Raw genomic sequence first — 15,326 nt, 5'->3', positions numbered from 1 at the left:
GAAGTTAGGAAAGTGAAAGTTACAAAAAGCAGTAGGCAGTAGGGCTATTCAATATGAAATCCAGGAGATTCCAAGATGGCGGCTAGAGGTAGGAAGCAGAAAGCGAGCCTCCTATAGTGAAATCTTGGAGAGACGCTGGAGACACACTTTGCAGGCATAATCACCGAGAAAAGGCATAACTTTGACTCCTCCACATCTTCAGCTGGCGCAGAGAATCTCCACTTCACGTTAAACGGAGAACCGAGGAGGCCCCCGGGGCCGCCAGTGGCCGGCGCCCATACGGCTTGGGAAGACGCGGACCAGGTGAGCTTCGCGGTACCGCGGTTCCCCCACAGACAAGCCTGGGCCAGAGCAGCATAGCCCCCTGGACAGACTGACCTCCACCCGGGAAAAAAAAGAGAAACTGAGTACTAAGCAGTAAGAACAGTTAAGACACGCTGGAAAGAGGGTGGGGCGCCCTGAGCGCTGAAGATTGGGGGAAGGGACTCCTTCCCGGGACTGTAAATAAACGAGCCGGGCGGGCTGGAGAGGCTCTGGCGGGAGAGGGGCGCGCCAGCAACCAGGAGCGGGGACGCTTGTGAGAGGAGGGAAGACCCACTTCCCACGTGAACTGTAAATAAACACGCAGGCCTGACAACGCGGGGCAGTGTCGCCTTTCCCAGTGCTTGGAAAGGGAAAAGCCTGTAGCAGAGGCCCCCCTCCCCCGCACAGGAGAACTCTGAGCAAACAAAGCCTGTGGGACCAGGTGAGTGCTAAGCTCACCCCAGAGATCTGCATAAATAACGCCTCCAGCTACAGGCTGAGAGCAGCAGGCAGGCAAGCCACAGTTGCAGATACCACTCTCAGAACTGCCTCCAGACGCTTTTTTTTCTTTTTCTCCCTACCTTTGATGAGAGAACAACCGAATTACACCTGCAAGCCGAAAAACTTACTGAAACTCTTGCATTTGAACTGGGGACACTTGGTGGGGGTTTTTTTTTTATTTTTTCTTCTGTGTGTGTGTGAGTATAGTTTTGTTCTACTTTAAGCATCCCCTTTGATGAGACAACTACAGAACAACATCTGAGGCACCAACTCCAGGACTGGAGATTAAGACGGACATCCAAATTATTAAGACTGAAATTGCATTGCATATAAACTTGGAAGTTTTTTGGTTTTTTTTTTTTTTTTTTAATTTCCTATTTTCCATTTTATTTTAATTCATTTTTATAAATAGATATTACTTTCATATACTTATTTTTTATTTTTTTTATCTTTGATTTTCAATCCTCTCTCTGTCTCTCTATTATCTGTTCAGCTTACTGTCGATTAGTACACTAACACTCCCTGTTTATACCTTTGAAACTCTCTTGTCTGATACCTTGTTCTGCTTTCTCCCTCTTGTCTGTATATTTGTTTTCCCCTTTTCTTTAACTTCTTGCTTTCCATCTCAGCTCACTCTTCCGTTCTCAATATTACCATTGTTATTATTACAAGCTAGAAAATACTTAATTACACACAGTACAGGGACAGTAACAACAGGAAGGACAATGACAGGAAGACAGAAAAAACAAGGAAACCAGTTTCCCCACAGCAAAAAATTAGTACAGGAACCAGAGGGGAATGAAGAGAACAGAAACTCAGAGCCAGACTCCAACAAAATGAAGATAAACTATGCCAAAGGACCCAATGAAGCCTACAAGAATAATTTAAAAGAAGACATACTACAAGTACTCAATGAGAATTTTATAGAGATGATACTGGATAGGGTCAACCAAAATGTACAGGAGACACTCAAGAAATTCCAAGACAATAAAAATAGAGAATTTGAAAAAGCAAAAGAAGAAATAAAGGAAACCATAGAAGCACTGTATAAACACCAAAGTGAAAGAGAGAACACAATGAATAAATGGATAAATGAACTCAGGACAAAAATAGACAACAATAAAGAAGAAAACAGCCAGGATATGGAAAACCTCAGAAAAAAGAACGAAACAGAACTGCAAAACAAAACGGAAAGCCAATCCAGCAGAATAGAACAAACAGAAGACAGAATCTCAGAACTTGAAGATGAAATGGTAATTAAAGGAAAAACCAAAGAACTATTAATTAAACAACTCAAGACCTGTGAAAAGAAAATGCAAGAACTCACCGACTCCATCAAAAGACCAAACTTGAGAATCATGGGCATCGAAGAAGGAGAAGAGGTGCAAGCGAAGGGAATGCGTAATATATTCAACAAAATAATAATGGAAAATTTCCCAAATATAGAGAAAGATATTCCCATACAAATGCAAGAGGCCTCCAGGACACCAAACAGACCAGATCAAAATAGAACTACTCCACGACATATCATCATTAAAACAACAAGTTCAGAAACTAAGGAAAGAATATTGAAGGCTGCAAGAGAGAAAAAACAAGTAACATACAAAGGTAAACCCATCAAAATCACAGCAGACTTCTCAACAGAAACATTAAAAGCAAGAAGAGCGTGGGGTGAGATCTTCCGGGCACTGAATGAAAATAACTTCAACCCCAGGATACTCTACCCAGCAAAGCTATCATTCAAAATAGATGGAGCAATAAAAGTCTTCCATGATAAGCAGAAACTAAAACAATATGTGACCACAAAGCCACCATTACAAAAGATTCTGCAAGGGATCCTGCACACAGAAAGTGACACCCAACTTAACCATGAAAAGGCAGGCAGCACCAAACCACAGGATAAGAAAAAGCAAGACAGTAGAGAGTAACATCAAGTTAGGTACACACAATCAAACCTTCAAACAACTAAGATAACTAAATGGCAGGAATCACCACATACCTATCAGTACTAACACTTAATGTCAATGGACTTAATTCACCCATCAAAAGACACCGTTTGACAAAATGGATTAAAAAAGAAGATCCAACAATTTGTTGCTTACAGGAGACTCATCTCACCGACAGAAATAAGCATATGCTTAGGATGAAAGGCTGGAAGAAGATTTACCAAGCTAATGGCCCCCGAAAACAAGCAGGAGTAGCAATACTTATCTCTGACAAAGTAGACTTCAAACCTACATTGATCAAACGAGACAAAGAAGGACATTCCATACTAATAAAAGGGGAAATAGACCAAAAGGAAATAATAATCATCAATCTGTACGCACCCAATGTCAACGCACCCAATTTCATCAAACATACCCTAAAAGACCTAAAAGCATATATAAACACCAACACAGTGGTTGTGGGAGACTTTAACACTCCATTATCATCAATAGATAGGTCATCCAAACAAAAACTCAATAAAGAAATCCAAGATCTAAAATATGCAATAGATCAAGTGGACCTAGTAGATGTCTATAGAACATTTCATCCAACCTCTACACAATATACATTCTTCTCAGCAGCCCATGGAACCTTCTCCAAAATAGATCATATCCTAGGGCACAAAGCAAGCCTCAGCAAATATAAGAAAATAGAAATAATACCGTGCATACTATCTGACCACAATGCAGTAAAAGTAGAACTCAACAACAAAAGTAAAGACAAAAAACATGCAAACAGCTGGAAACTAAATAACTCATTACTTAATGAAGAATGGATCATCGATGCAATAAAAGAGGAAATTAAAAAGTTCCTAGAAGTCAATGAAAATGAAAACACAACCTACCGGAACCTATGGGACACAGCTAAGGCAGTCTTGAGAGGAAAGTTTATAGCCATGAGTGCATATATTAAAAAGATTGAAAGATCCCAAATCAATGACCTAATGATACATCTCAAACTCCTAGAAAAACAAGAACAAGCAAATCCCAAAACAAATAGAAGGAGAGAAATAATAAAAATAAGAGCTGAAATCAACGAAATAGAAACCAAAAAAACCATACAAAGAATTAATGAAACAAAAAGTTGGTTCTTTGAAAAAATAAACAAGATCGATAGACCCCTGGCAAACCTGACTAAAATGAGGAGAGAAAAAACCCAAATTAGTAGAATCAGGAATGCAAAAGGGGAGATAACAACAAACACCATGGAAATCCAGGAAATCATCAGAGACTACTTTGAGAACCTATATTCAAATAAATTTGAAAATCTAAAAGAAATGGACAGATTTCTAGATACATATGATCATCCAAAACTGAACCAAGAGGAAATTAATCACCTGAATAGACCTATAACACAAAATGAAATTGAAGCAGCAATCAAGAGTCTCCCCAAAAAGAAAAGTCCAGGACCTGATGGATTCTCTGCTGAATTCTATCAGACCTTTAAAGAAGAACTGATACCAACCCTCCTTAAACTGTTCCATGAAATAGAAAGGGAAGGAAAACTGCCAAACACATTTTATGAAGCCACTATTACACTTATCCCAAAACCAGGCAAAGACACCTCCAAAAAGGAGAACTATAGGCCAACCTCCTTAATGAACATTGATGCAAAAATCCTCAACAAAATAATGGCAAACCGAATTCAGCAACACATCAAAAAGATTATCCACCACGACCAGGTAGGCTTCATCCCAGGGATGCAGGGGTGGTTCAACATACGAAAATCAATAAACGTAATAAACCACATTAACAGAAGCAAAGACAAAAACCACTTGATCATCTCAATAGACGCAGAAAAAGCCTTTGATAAGATCCAACATCATTTCATGATAAAAGCTCTAAGAAAACTAGGAATAGAAGGAAAGTTCCTCAACATTATAAAAGCTATATATGACAAACCTACAGACAGCATTATACTTAACGGAGAAAAATTAAAACCGTTCCCTCTAAAATCAGGAACCAGACAAGGATGCCCACTATCTCCACTCCTGTTCAACATAGTACTGGAATTCCTAGCCAGAGCAATTAGGCAAGAAGAAGGAATAAAAGGAATACAAATAGGTAAAGAAACTGTCAAAATATCCCTATTTGCAGACGACATGATCCTATACCTTAAAGACCCAAAAAACTCTACTCAGAAGCTTCTAGACATCATCAATAGCTATAGCAAAGTAGCAGGATATAAAATCAACATAGAAAAATCATTAGCATTTCTATACACTAACAATGAGCAAACGGAAAAAGAATGTATGAAAACAATTCCATTTACAATAGCCTCAAAAAAAATCAAATACCTAGGTGTAAACCTAACAAAAGATGTGAAAGACCTCTACAAGGAAAACTATACACTTCTGAAGAAAGAGATTGAGGAAGACTATAGAAAGTGGAGAGATCTCCCATGCTCATGGATTGGTAGAATCAACATAGTAAAAATGTCGATACTCCCCAAAGTAATCTACATGTTTAATGCAATTCCCATCAAAATTCCAATGACATTCATTAAAGAGATTGAAAAATCTACTGTGAAATTTATATGGAAACACAAGAGGCCACGAATAGCCAAGGCAATACTCAGTCAAAAGAACAATGCAGGAGGTATCACAATACCTGACTTCAAACTATATTACAAAGCAATAACAATAAAAACAGCATGGTACTGGCACAAAAACAGACATGAAGACCAGTGGAACAGAATAGAGGATCCAGATATGAAGCCACACAACTATGAGCAACTTATCTTTGACAAAGGAGCTAAAAATATACGATGGAGAAATAGCAGCCTCTTCAACAAAAACTGTTGGGAAAACTGGTTAGCAGTCAAAAAAAAAACTGAAACTAGATCCATGTATATCACCCTATACCAAGATTAACTCAAAATGGATCAAGGATCTTAATATCAGACCCCAAACTCTTAAGTTGATACAAGAAAGAGTAGGAAATACTCTGGAGTTAGTAGGTATAGGTAAAAACTTTCTCAATGAAACCCCAGCAGCACAGCAACTAAGAGATAGCATAGATAAATGGGACCTCATAAAACTAAAAAGCTTCTGTTCATCAAAAGAAATGGTCTCTAAACTGAAGAGAACACCCACAGAGTGGGAGAAAATATTTGCCAATTATACATCAGACAAAGGACTGATAACCAGAATATACAGGGAACTTAAAAAACTAAATTCTCCCAAAACTAATGAACCAATAAAGAAATGGGCATGTGAACTAAACAGAACTTTCTCAAAAGAAGAAATTCAAATGGCCAGAAAACACATGAAAAAATGCTCACCACCTCTACCAATAAAGGAAATGCAAATTAAAACCACATTAAGATTCCACCTCACCCCTGTTAGAATAGCCATCATCAGCAACACCACCAACAACAGGTGTTGGCGAGGATGCGGGGAAAAAGGAACCCTTTTACACTGTTGGTGGGAATGCAGACTAGTACAACCACTCTGGAAAAAAATTTGGAGGCTACTTAAAAAGCTGGACATCGATCTACCATTTGATCCAGCAATACCACTCTTGGGGATATACCCAAAAGACTGTTACTCCAGAGGCACCTGCACATCCATGTTTATTGCGGCACTATTCACAATAGCCAAGTTATGGAAACAGCCAAGATGTCCCAGCACTGACGAATGGATTAAGAAAATGTGGTATCTATACACAATGGAATTTTATGCAGCCATGAAGAAGAACGAAATGTTATCATTCGCTGGTAAATGGATGGAATTGGAGAACATCATTCTGAGTGAGGTTAGCCTGGCTCAAAAGACCAAAAATCGTATGTTCTCCCTCATATGTGGACATTAGATCAAGGGCAAACACAACAAGGGGATTGGACTATGAGCACATGATAAAAGCGAGAGCACACAAGGGAGGGGTGAGGATAGGTAAGACACCTAAAAAACTAGCTAGCATTTGTTGCCCTTAACGCAGAGAAACTAAAGCAGATACCTTAAAGCAACTGAGGCCAATAGGAAAAGGGGACCAGGAACTAGAGAAAAGGTTAGATCAAAAAGAATTAACCTAGAAGGTAACACCCACACACAGGAAATCAATGTGAGTCAATGCCCTGTATAGCTATCCTTATCTCAACCAGCAAAACCCCTTGTTCCTTCCTATTATTGCTTATACTCTCTCTACAACAAAATTAGAGATAAGGGCAAAATAGTTTCTGCTGGGTATTGAGGGGGGGAGCGGGAGGGGGCGGAGTGGGTGGTAAGGGAGGGGGTGGGGGCAGGGGGGAGAAATGAACCAAGCCTTGTATGCACATATGAATAATAAAAGAAAAATGAAAAAAAAAAAAAAAAACAATATGAAATCCAGTTGGGTTTCCTAACTGGATTTTATTAAGGTAGTCAGGCTGAGGGACTATAATCTCAGCTACTTTGAGAAGATCTGGAGAATCACAGTTCAAGGACATTCTTGGTAAAATGTTAAGAGTTCTGTTTGAAAAAACAAGCTGGACTCTAGTGGCCCACACCTGTAATCCCAGCAATGGGAGTCCCAGTCCAGGAAAAGAGCAATCAAACCTATCTGCAGACTTAGAAAAGCAAAAAGCACTGGAGACTTGTTTCAAGTGGCAGTGTGCTTGCATCACAGTGGCAAGGTCCTTAATTCGAATGCTGGTACCACCAAAAAAAGAGAAAAGAAACAACAAAACAAACTGAAAAGCAGCAGAGGCTGAGAGATATGGGCTTGTGTGCAGGGCTTGGGTGTTGTGCAGCTTGGACCACATGCTCAGGTATTTCAGTTCAAGGAGGACACCGTGCTCCCTGCCCTGTGGCAAAGACAGCCAGTGGCACAGTAGCTGGCAGCTGGGAAGGGCTTGAGTAGTCAGGTATGGGACAGCATGTCCCGTGTAGAGGAGAGGAGATCAGAGGGGCCTGCACCTCACATGAGGACCAGTTACTAAGCAGATGGAGTGAGAAAGTCAGCAGCACTGGGGTTTCTCTGAGCCTGGGGAATGTTCACTTTTATTCAACATGTATTAAAGTTTGTAGGACTTAGAATATTGATGTAAAAGTTGACAGGTCCAAAACCCTTGGTTTCAAGAACCAGATAGGATACGTTTGGAGTCTTGGTAGTTAACATTCACACTCTGAGTTGTTCTGGCTGCATTGTGTCATCTCTGTCCCACTATGTGTCTTGCTTGTCACCCAGAAGTTTTCATGATGGATGTTTGTCTTTCAAGTCTGAGCCAGGTAATGCATGTTGTTGATGGTGACATGTGGAGGGGAGTGAGATGAGTGACCATGGCACAGTTTAAGGGAAGATGCACTACTTTTCTCAATGCAGAGATGGAGACTGTTCTGAGGTAGGGTACATTTGTGTCTAAATGACACTGCAGCATGGCACTGTGATTTTGGCAAGGATGATTGATATGAGGTTCTGAGAGTATTTTAGAGTGGCAAGGATTGGGGTCAAGTAGTTAGACTGGATTCAGAAGGGAGTTTTGGGCCCTGGTGTTTCAGAGGTGAGTGGGTGTGGGTGTGTTGGGAGTTAAGATCAGGATGGCAGTGGTGGAAGACCAGACATTGGGACCAGAGGTATCTGTGATACAGTGGTAGTTAGGGAACAGAGGTTTCTGTGAAACAGTGGTAGGTAGGGACCAGAGGTATCTGTGATACAGTGGTGGGTAGCATATGTTGAGAGAAGGGACTAGGTGGATGTTAGAGCCACTGGGGTGTCTAAGGCAATGTAAAGATCAGTGGGATGATGACTGTGGTGTGGAGGGAGGAGGGAGAGTGAGAAGCGGGTGAGGGCTGAGGTGGTGATTTTCTTGTAAGATAACAATTTTTCAGTCATCTTTTATTCAGCAGTCCACTATGCATATTGAGATCATGCTTCTTTTTTTTCCAGTTTTTAGGAATGTACACTATGCCTGGATAAAAGGAATGGTTGCGGAAATGTTTTGCTTGGTTTCCTTGCCTATTTGACTCCTGTACAGTCCCTAATCCTGCACTTTGATGTGTGAGGGAGATGGTGAAATGTGTACAACTTGTTTTAGGCACATGAGTGTTGTGCCAGCTGAGACCATAGGACTGAGTCTTTTTTTCATTGTTCTTCCTGGTTTTCAGAATCAAGATTGAAAGATTTTGCCAGGCACTGGTGACTACGCCTATAATCCTAGCTACATGGAAGCTGAGATCAGAAGATTGTTGTTTGAAGCTAGCCTAGGCTAATAATTCCTGAGACCATCTGCAAAAATAACCAGAGGAATATTGAGTGCAGGTTTTGGTTCAAGTGGTACAGTGCTTGCTATCAAGTGCAAAGCCCTGAGTTCAAAACCCCATTCCATCAAAAAATTGTTTTTTAAAATATTGAAAGATTTTTGGGGTTGCAAAGGGTCTTGGTCATGTCAGAAACTTTGTAATGTCACCCAAAACTGACTGCTAGTGCACAAGCAGAAGTGTCCAAAAGTGTGCTATTGTGGTGCCAATAGTTTCATCCATGCCCAGGTCATTCTCAGATCTGTCCTGCTCAAATTTCAGCCACACATTGCCTATTTTGGGAAGTACCTAGGTCAGACGAATACTGAATACTCAGGTACAGCTGGGAAGACAGCTCCCCTAGCTGAGAACGGACAGGCAGTTTTGTATGGGTTTGTGCAACCTTAGCCTGTGGAAGATGGCAGTGACCCCTACGGGTAGCTGCCATAGCATGTACTACTTACACGTTCTTTATCACTATGACCCTGTGGAATAGGTGTGAAGGAGATGGGTTTGCATAATCTCCTCTTAGTGTGCTGATAGCAGCCCCCTCCCAACAGTTCTGCAGAGGCTCTAATGCAGGAGGTAGGGAAAGTAGCTACAGGGTAGGTTTGTTGCTTTGAACAATTTTTTATACCACAACCTGTGAGATTCCTAAAGCGGTTACTTTATTTCTTTATCAGGCTACAAACATCTCCATTTATGAAAGATTGGTCACAGGCATTTTTTAGTTTGTTGATTGGTACTTGTTTTTGGTGGTATTGCAGTTTGAACTCAGGGCTTTCTGCTTCCTAAGCTTCGCTCCATCACTTGAGGCATGCCTCCAGCCCTACATTTTCAACTCTGATATCATGTTTACTTGCATGTTCTTGCACCTTTTGGTCATACATTCATGCCTGCAGTTTTGATGAGGGAAGTAGTTAATTCCGTCTTTCTGACAGGCCTTACATGGAATGCCATTCAATTGTTAACCTATCCTGAAATGTGGGCAGGCCATCTGATGTAGTCCCTAAGTCCAGGACTGCCTTAGACTCTGCTGCACAAGGAATGCCTTAGCCTGGGAATCCCAGCCAAGTCAAGCTTTGCTGGGTGGGAATCCTATGACCTCTGAGACTCATGTGGTATTAGGCTGGAATTCCTTGATCAATAAGGCTGCTGAAAGGATAGGACAGTCCCAAATCCTGTGGCCTGCCTGATACTGGTTGCCTTCTACTGCCCAAGGCCACTGTCCCTATCTTCAGGGAAGCAGATTATAGATCACGGTCAACTTGAAGGGACTATGGACTCCAGTCCATGGTGACTGGCCTGGAGTTGGGATTGTGCCCAAAGTGCTGGGATTTACCATTCTGGGCCCAGATTTAAAGATAACTATAAAGTTCTATTCCTAAGCAAATGGCATTCTCTCTGTACTGTGCTTTATGGTCTTCAGGGATAATGTAAAACTTCCCTTCCTATCCACTTCAGCCTTCTTGTTATGAGGAGGTCCTGTGACCTTTAAGCTCATTGTCATAGTCTTATGAAGATATTGTCTTGCACAGGCAGTTGTACAAATTGATGTTTTTGCAGAGATGATCACTAGAATGTCCTAGGCTTCCATTTTGCTTTGCCCTATAATTCACCATTTTTGTATGTTAATTTTTTATAGTTACTTTTTGGCAGTAATAATGTTGGAAGTAAGTGCCTTGTGTTTTTGAAGTGGGCCCTTTACCACTCGAGCCATCTTCTCAGCCCTTTCATTCACCTATTTTTAATTATTATATTTTTCTTTTTTGATTCATAAGAATTTCCTATATATTCTGCATAATAGATCCTAATCTATGATCTTTTAAAAATATATTCTCTTAATCTTTATGTTTATTTTCATTTTTTGATAGTGTAGTTTGAGTTTATTGTTTATCAATTTATATATTTATTTGCATATTGGGGATTGAGCCCAAAGACTTGTGCATTATAGACAAGTTGTATACCACTCAGCTAAATCCACATCCCTTATTTCTGAGACAGAATCTCCCTATGTAGCTCAGACTGACCTTGAATTGGCTATCCAGCCCAGGCTGATCTCAATCTCAGAACTTCCTTAATCTGCTTCCCAAGTTCTGCATCTACTGGGGTAAGTCATCATGCACACAACTGATAGTGTTTTTTAAATCACAAAATGTCTTCATTCTAATGAAATTCAGTGTCATTTTTACTAGCATCAATTGCACTTTTGGTGTTATATAGAAACCATTATTTCAATGAGGATCATGATAATTTATTCAAGTTTTCTCTTTATAAGTTTTATGGTTCTTGATCTTATGTTTAGGAGTATGGTCTGTATTGAGCCCATTTATATGGCTTCAGTGAGAATTCCAAATTATATACATGTGTATATCCACTTTTCCTAGCAACATAATTTGAAAAATATTGTTCACATTGAGTTGGTTTGAAAACATTGCAAAAATCACCTGATCATAATTTTAAGGATGATGTTTTAGACATTGAACTTTACTCAGTGGTTTCTATGTATAGCTTTATGTTGATGTAACAATATCATTTTTGATGCTTTTATTAATATGTATAATTGTACAAAGTGTTTTCCCCATGGTATTTCACATGTGCCTACATTGTATCCTGATAATGTAAACACTCTCTCCATTGCTCTGTCTTTTCTCCATCTCTCTGTCTTCTGGTTTTCAATAGCTTTCATGGGGTCTCCTTATGCCTCTCCATGCAGACACATTGTATTTTGATGTTATTCACACCCATCATATTCTTATTCTCTCCCACTTCCCCTTCATTCTTTGCAGAACAGTCTCTTAATTATAATCCTGTCACGTCTGTGTATGACTATTTTATGAAAAATATTTATTCTTATAAAATGAAGAAACTTCTAAATTTAGTTATTTGTAGCTGTCAGATTAGAAGTATTCCTAATTATATGCATTTATAAATACTCATTTCTATTACCTTAAAGACACAATGTATTTTTTAAAAATAAACCAAAAAGTGAGAAGGTAGGGACTTATATTTCATGTAACAGTGGTAGTACCACAAGTTACAACTTGGTATACAAAAATACAGTTTAACAATATTTCCAAACCATGTTTTGCCATCCATTACATAGAATGGTTAGAAAAAGAGCTAACAATATTATTAATTAATCACATTATATGCTTGTTTCCACCATTCTATTCTCAAGTTTTTCCATATAACAGAAAAAAAAACAATGTAGTACCTGATCTGTTAAATAAACATGTTTTCTCAACTTTCCAAGAAAATAATCTAGAAATAAACAGAAATAAGAAACCAAAAATTTATCTCATCTATTTGTAACAGTCTCTCCCAGTAACAATACAGAGCAGGGGCAGAAGGCAGGACTGGGGAGCATGGGGGACCTTCTTTCTATAAGATTATATTGATGGAAATTGGTAAAAATTTTCTCAGGCAAATTCATGGCTAGAACAAAACTGACAGAGTTCAGAATTTTACATTTCTCCCAAAGCTGATTTCTCAGATATTCACATCTGATTAAATATTTCAAAATATGTCCTTAGTCACTACTATGATCATCATCAGATATATCAGTTAAAGAAGATTCCAATGGCTGAATGTAAGAGTCTGATCTAATAGGCTTTGCCATATCTCCAGTGGAAAGAAGATCATAGCAGAGGTCACACATTCACACATGCTTAGAAGACTGGATAGAAAGAAGAAAGCTCTTTCACAGCAGGGCCTGCAAACAACAAAAACTACATTTTTAGCAATGGTGACAATAATGAATTTGCTTTCTGACAGCACATAAATACAGTCAACCTCAGAGTCAGGAACCCAGACAGCAGTATGGTCATTACTAGGTGACTTTCCACTTTGGGAGAGTAAATCGGTAACACATTTATTTATGAAATTCATCCATTCTGACTTCTCAGTGGCAGTGACAACATACATTGCAAATGACTTGGTGTTTTAATAATCCATCTGTTCCTTAATTCTCCTTCATTTTTTGATGGAATCCATAGTGACATTTCCAGGGGAATAATATATTGTTTGTTGTAATTCTTCCTCTGGATGCCAGTATTGCCATATACAAGAAGGCCATTAAATAAGAAAAACTACTTTGCTTTAGGCTTCTTTCTGCACAGCTTAGTCAATACTCCTTCTCCAATAAGAACTCATCCAGGTATGGTTAAGGGTTGACCAGCTGCTCCAAAAGTTTTCCATTCTACTTGTAAGTCTAGTATTTGCTTCACTGATTGCCAAAAGATCCACCATCTTTGGCTAATAGTCCAGCAGGGTGTAAGCAGTGGGTGGTTGGCCCATGCAACCACTTGCAGGGGACTCCCCAACCTAAGTTGAACCAGACAACAGCTTCCCAGGCTGGCTTTTCTCATGCATGCACACTGGCGCACACTCACCCAGACAACAGGTGCAAAGACACACATATCTGTATATATGAATTGAGAGAGGAATCATGGGACCGTTGTCTTCTGTTCTTCTGAACGTGGCTTCACTTAACATGATGATCATCAGTTCCATCCATTTTATTGCAAATGTCCTAATTTCATTCTTCTTTGTGATAGAAAAATTCTCCACTATGCATGTGCATGATATTTTCTTTATCGATTCATCAGTTGAAATGCACGTAGTCTTACTCCATAGTGTGATTATTGTGAATAGTGCTGCAAGAAGCATGTATCCTGTCTTACATTCCTTCATATATGAGCCCAGTGGTCATATTTGCAGATAATATGGTAGTTCAATTTTTAATTTTCTGAAGAAACTCCATAGTACTTTCCACAGTGGGTGCACTAATTATATTCCCACCAACAATGTATAAGGCTTCTTTTTCCCCCACATCCATGCCAGCATTGTTTCTTGTGTTCTGTTTTTCTCAAGAAAGTATTTTTATTTTAATTGAATTTCAGTCAGAATTTATGGTGATCAGGGAGGCATCTGCATGATGTTTTCAGTTTTCCATTTCTAACTGTTAGAATTCTCATATTTTAAAAAAACCCAAACTAGTAACCTTAAATTTTATAATGTATTTTCTCTTTCACCAATGCCACCTTATGGGTCTAACCAAGAATTCCTATCAAATTTTACTACTAAATAGGGAAAAGTATGAGAATTTGGTTTATGTTCTCCTAAGACTTTAGTGCCAGCATACTTATCTTAACAATTATATTAAGGTTGGTTTGCTTTCCTAATATTTATATAGTGGGTTGAGTTCAGAGCCATTTGTGAGCTCTACTTCAGATATTTGTATCACATAAAATTCTAGTTCTTTCTTCCACAATGAATACTGTTTGAAAGATTATTTTTAAATATTTCCACTGTTCCTGAAACAGACTATATTCCAGCCCAACTTTTTTTTTCTGACTGGGAAACCAGTGCTAAAGTTCACTATTCTTTTGTGTATGTACTCTGGATGATAGAATTTATAAGTGGGGTAAGATGCAATGTCAGTGTCATATTGATTTGCATTTCTTTTTGGCCAGAAGTTTTCAACATTTCTTCATGTACTTATTGGCCTTTTGTACTTACTGTTTGGAGAAATGTCAATTCAGTTCATTTGCCCATTTATTAACTGCAAATTAATAATGCAATTATTAATATTGATTCTTTTGGAGTTTTTTTTTTTTGGAGGTCATTGTATATTCTGGATTTTAATCCTTGTCAGTTGAATAACTGGCAAGGATTTTCTCCCATTGCATAAGCTGTTTCTTTATGCTGGTGATGTTTCCTTTGCTGTACAGAAGTTTTTTTAGTTGAATGCGGTCCCATTTGTTAATCCTTGATCTTATTTGCTGAGCAATTAGAATCTTATTCAGGAAGTTGTTTCCTATGCCTATATCTCCCAGTGTTTTCTCTCTGTAGTACAGGGTATTGATTTTGTTTTTCTGTTGGCAGTACTGACATTTGAACTCTGGGCCCCACACTTGCTAAGTAGGATCTCTGCCACTTCAGTCATTCTACCAACCCTTTTATTATGTTAGGTTTTTTTGAGGTCAGGTCTCGTGAACTGTGTACCTACATTGGCATCGAAACATGATCCTCCTGATCTCTGCTTTCCAAGGAGCTAGGATTATAGGAATAAGCCAATGGTACCCTGCCCCTATGTAGTATAGTTTGAACACCTGTGGTGTTGCTCTTTTTTGCTCAGCATTAGTTTGTGTGTTTGAGGTCTTTTGTGCATCCATACGAACTTTAGGAATGATTTTTCTTCCTCTGTGAAGACGTAGGAAAAATTTCCCATTTTGATTAGGATTGCATTGAATATATAGGTGGCTTTGGTAGTACAGCCATTTTCACAATGTCCATTCTGCCATCCAATGAACACAAG

At 39.0% G+C, this 15,326-nt stretch overlaps 1 pseudogene; it reads right to left on the bottom strand.

Annotated features, from left to right (window-relative positions):
- Window positions 1–12,536: 12,536 nt before the first annotated feature.
- Window positions 12,537–13,255, bottom strand: LOC141419286 (pleckstrin homology domain-containing family F member 2-like; annotated as a pseudogene).
- Between the last annotated feature and the right edge of the window lie 2,071 nt (window positions 13,256–15,326).

This window comes from Castor canadensis, chromosome 19 (genome assembly GCF_047511655.1).
Source record: "Castor canadensis chromosome 19, mCasCan1.hap1v2, whole genome shotgun sequence".
Taxonomy (NCBI): domain Eukaryota; kingdom Metazoa; phylum Chordata; class Mammalia; order Rodentia; family Castoridae; genus Castor; species Castor canadensis.
The sequence above is the reverse complement of the archived record's forward strand: the minus strand, read 5'-3'. Positions and strand labels throughout refer to the sequence as shown.